Source organism: Mercenaria mercenaria, chromosome 11 (genome assembly GCF_021730395.1).
Source record: "Mercenaria mercenaria strain notata chromosome 11, MADL_Memer_1, whole genome shotgun sequence".
Lineage (NCBI taxonomy): Eukaryota > Metazoa > Mollusca > Bivalvia > Venerida > Veneridae > Mercenaria > Mercenaria mercenaria.
The window spans coordinates 31,937,202-31,942,291 of NC_069371.1; the positions used below are offsets into that span (position 1 = coordinate 31,937,202).

General features: G+C 34.3%; 1 non-coding gene across 1 annotated transcript; it reads left to right on the top strand.

Annotated features, from left to right (window-relative positions):
* Positions 1 to 4,778: 4,778 nt before the first annotated feature.
* Trnaa-ugc (transfer RNA alanine (anticodon UGC)) lies at positions 4,779 to 4,851 on the top strand. Its single transcript has one exon. It is a non-coding gene; the product is annotated as a tRNA-Ala (tRNA).
* Positions 4,852 to 5,090: the final 239 nt, after the last annotated feature.

The window sequence follows — 5,090 nt, forward strand, 5'->3', positions numbered from 1 at the left end:
AAGTAACCATCGGTCTAAAGATAGTAACCACAACTTTTACATTAGTTGCCGTAGGTCTTATGTCAGTAACCACATCTTTTGTATTAGTTGCCATAGACAGTATTCAAAATTTTAACATTAGTAACCATAGGTCTTAGATATGAGTAACCACACCTTTTGTTTAAGTAACAATAATTCTTATGACAGTAACCACGACTTTTAAATTAGTATCGATAGGTCTTATACCAGTAAACATGCATTTTATATTAATATCCGTAGGCCTATTATAGTAACTAAACCTTTTACATTAGCTAGCATAGGTCTTATGCTGTAACCATAGGTCTAATGCCAGTGACCATACATTTCATATAAACAATCATAGGTCTAATGACAGTAAATGCAACTTTAACTTTAGTAAACATAAGTGTTACCATGCATTTTATATCAGTAACCATAGGTCTATTGAAAATAACCACACCTGTTACATTTAGTAACCATAGGTCTTGTGCCAATAACAATGCATTTTATTTGAGTAACCATTTGTCTAATAACAGGAACCACACCTTTAACACTAGTAACCATAAGTCTTATGCCAGTAATCATACATTTTATATTAGTAACCATAGGTTTAATAACAGTAACCACACCTTTTACATAAGTAACAACATGTCTTTTGACAGTAACCATGTATGTTCTATTAATAACCATAGGTCAAATGATAGTAACCGCAACTTTTACATTGGTATACATTTGGTATTTGGTATACATAGGTCATATGCCAATTACCATGCATTTTGTATTAATAACCATTGGTAAAATGACAGTAACCACAACTTTTACATTAGTAACCATAGGTCTTATGCCAATAACCATTCATTTTATATTAGTAACCATAGGTCTAATAAAAGTAACAACACTTTTACATTAATAACCATAGGGTTTATGGCAGTAATCATTCATTTTGTATTAGTAAGCGTACGTCAACTTACAGTAAACACAACATTTACATGAGTAACCATAGGTCCTATGCCAGTAACCATGCATTTTGTATAAATAACCATAGGTCTAATGCCAGCAACCACACCTTTTACATAAGTAACAATATGTCTTTTGGCAGTAACCATGTATGTTCTATTAGTAACCATATGTCAAATGATAGTAACCGCAACTTTTACATAACCATAGGTCTTATGCCAATTATCATGTATTTCATATTACCAGTAGTAACCATGTGACTAGTGAATGTAACCACACTTTTTACATTAGTTACCATACATGTTAAGCCAGTAACCTTTCAATCATAGGTGTAATGACAGTAACCACATCTTTAACTTTAGTAATCATGGTAGACTGGCATCAGTCGTTAGAGTAATTAAATGTAAAGCACTTGGCCATAAAATCAATTCTCTTTGATGGCACTTTCTGAATTTTTTTTACAATATCTCTTGTCTCCAACTCTATCGATTGGACAAATGCGATCTGACTTGGGCAGATTGCATCCCAGTGCTAATAATCACCTTCTCATTAGCAATCATTGAAAATGTGTTCATGGTGTAATGTAACCTTTGGCTGACTGCCCCAAGAGTTCAATAAACAGTGCTTTGCTTTTATGATTTGGTGTAAGGCTGAGAGAGAAATCAATTTTGACATATTGCAAAATATCTGATAGACTAAAGATCTGAATAGTTGTAAATAAAGCACAATTTAAATTTGAAATATGTTGAAAATGTATGTATCAAAATACTGTCAATTAAATTCTATTTATGAACTGTTTGAATCCTTGATAAGAAAAAATAGAGGGAAGAGATTGGAAATTGAAAATTTAAGATATGTTAAACATTTTAAAATGTTTTTTTCAAAATACGTTCAAATCATTTTTGTGAATGAATTAAGTCAATATCCCCCCCTCCCCCAACCAATATTTTTTCTTTACTTATGTCATAGGGTAGATTAGTATCTGCAATAAATCACAAAACTATTTTCTTATCTTACACAGTCCCTGTAATTTCATATCTGTTTGCAGATTCATGTTAATTAGACTGTAGTGGTCCCTGTGAATAGCATATACATCAATTATGATTCTGATTAGATTCAAAGTGAAGACATGCTGTGCACCAGGGTGCTAAGTAATAAAATGTAACATATGGCTTGAAAACTGACCAACATAATTATAACATAATTATATAGACATGATGTACATGTAGGTGTCAACTTTAGAAACCATGTCAGTCTAAAAGTGTATATATAATAATTGTGCAGAGAAATTTCTCATTCATCATCATAAGTTAAAATTAAATCTATTTAACAACTAGGTTGTTTAAGGGAAAAACAATATAAATGTGATTTCAACTTTTTCATGAAGAAAACATTTTTATGTTGTATGTATTATGGAAGAAGCAATTGCATAATTATGGACTACAACAATTAGGATATACAAATATTCGTGCAAATCAGAAAAACGAAGTTGAAGGATATTTATCTGGCAAGGATGTATGTTTTTTTGTTCTCCAACTGGAAGTGGAAAATCCCTAACATTTGAAATTGCACCATTCGTGCAAAGTTACCAGCGAGGCAGTAATGTTCTACTTTAAATATGCTGCACTGTTGTTTCACCGCTTGTGTCTTTAATGAAGTCGCAGGAGAAAAGTCTTCTATCCAGAGGAGTAAAGGCACTCTACCTATTAGATCTGGATGCAAAAATCTCAAACCATCAAGTCCTCAGTGATGTGTTGAAAGGACAGTATAACATTTTGCTGATCAGTCCTGAGTGCATATTGGGACATTACAGAAATGTTGTGTCTGAACTTACTAAGGAAAATCTGCACGGTTCAGTTTTTATTGTTGAAGCTCACAGCATCAGAAAAATGTAAATATATATAACTCAGATCATTGAATATATTGTTATATATGAGAAGTAAAACAATGGCAGGAAAGTTCGTTCCAACTGGAAAAGTAAATCAGCGCAGCAAAAACATGGAAAAAAAGACCTGCATAGTTTTCAGTCATATTACATGCTGATATGCTGACGTAATGCTGCTACAGAAATTTGGTTAATTTCGTGTTTTTTTTTTTCATTGGAGGAAAACTATTAAGTCTATATACTAAGTTCTTTATTTCTTTTTTCATTGGAGAAAAACTATTAAGTCTGTTTACTTAGTTCTTTAATTTTCTTATTTTGAAAGTAATTTTCGCCTTAGATTGATTCTAATACCAACGTTTTTATTACTATTTGTACAATGTTAATTCAACTACAGTAATGTAAAACAGAACAAATAGCTTCTAAATATATTGCAATTTAAATATACTATCAAGTACGGAAGTGATATTATACCCCTACCATTTTCTACAAAAAATATTGATAAAGGCAAATATTCATAGAATGTCATACATTTATCTCACCTTATCCAATAGTAAAACCCAATACATAATCATTTGTAGTCCTTCAGAGAATGATATACTTTCCTACTATCTTTTACATCTCATTAAAATAATATAGAAGGAAAAACCTTTCTTTACATCGATCCTTTACAAGACAATATCAAAATGTAAGAATTGTAAATATATATTTCAGTTTCATTTTTCTTGAACTGATCAAGCCGCCGGATCATTGCTTCTGGGTGAAAAAAGAGGTCGCTTAGAATCTGGTGTGGCTACAGTTAACATCCTTTTCTGCGTTACAGTTCCATGAGATTCTTTTAAATTTGACTGTGTTATAAGTCAGCTCTATATACTTCTGAGACATTTTCTATTCATAGAACATTTAGTCCTTTTCAGTACGACAGTTTTAAAATAGATTTATAATGATCGTTTATATTTATAACATTGTGAAGTTCTTCTTAAAATAGAAAGATGATGTCACTCTAAAAATAGAATTCAAAATGGCCGCCGCGTATGACGTCATTCTCACGCATGCGCACTCGTGGGGCCAAAGAGGCGCCTATACTACTATTGTACCCATCCATTAAAAATAACAAGTCAAAATCATCAATTTTGCACTTTTTGAACAGCCTGCAATGATCCCTTTGCAGGAATTGGCGATAAGAGATATTGTAATTTTTTTCAGAAAGTGCTATCAAAGAGGATTGATTTTATGGCCAAGTGTTTTTAACGACTGATGACAGTCTAATGTGAGTCCTGATTTTGTCATTAATTAAAAGCACAAAACATGCACATAATTTTTAAAATGGCCACTCTGACACATTAGGGAAGTGCAATTTTACGACTTGCTAGATGTAAGCCTGGCCGTGCCCAAAATGTTCGAATCCAAGTGTACCCTGCTACCATTTGGTCCTGGGACAAAAACCTGGACCATGGGAAAGTCCGGACCAGACAATCCGGATCATATTCGGGAAAACTCGGATCACGTTTCAGATCTGTAGTGATTCGAGGCTTCTGGTAAACCAGGAGCCCGGTAAGCTCAGTTGGTAGAGCACCTGACTTGCAAGCAGGGGGTCGAAGGTTCGAGTCCTACACTGGGTAGATGATTTTCTCACCAAAATACAACATTGGCGACGAGGTAAATTGGAAAGTGTGGGCTACAGTGGCCAGTTTATGTAGAGCATGCGGTTTGCAGGGGCTATACTCTGTTGGAAGCTGAACAGTTGATGTCCCGCTCTGCAATTCCACTGTAAAGGAAGGCTACGTGGCCAGTTATATAGAGCATGCGGTATTTGCAGAGGCTATACTCTGTTGGAAGCTGAACAGTTGATGCCTCGCTCTATGGTTCCACCATAAGTTTTAAGCCTTCAAAATTAAAGTGAGGAGGAGTGTAGTGATTCGAGGCTTCTGGTAAACCAGGAGCCCGGTTAGCTCAGTTGGTAGAGCACCTGACTTGCAAGCAGGGGGTCGTAGGTTCGAGTCCTACACTGGGTAGATGATTTTCTCACCAAAATACAACAGATCGACCTGGACCATGACTCTTAAAGTTGTATACCTCTATTTTTAACAAGTGTATGTTTCTTGATGTTTCAGAGTAACTAGTACAGCCGAAGACGAAAAATGTTCATTTTCAGTAAACCTTAGTTCTCGGTCGTTGTTATGGACGACCCGTACTAAGAGTAAAATACCTGAAGAATACAAGAGAGTTGACGACAACAGTACAAGTGTTCGTT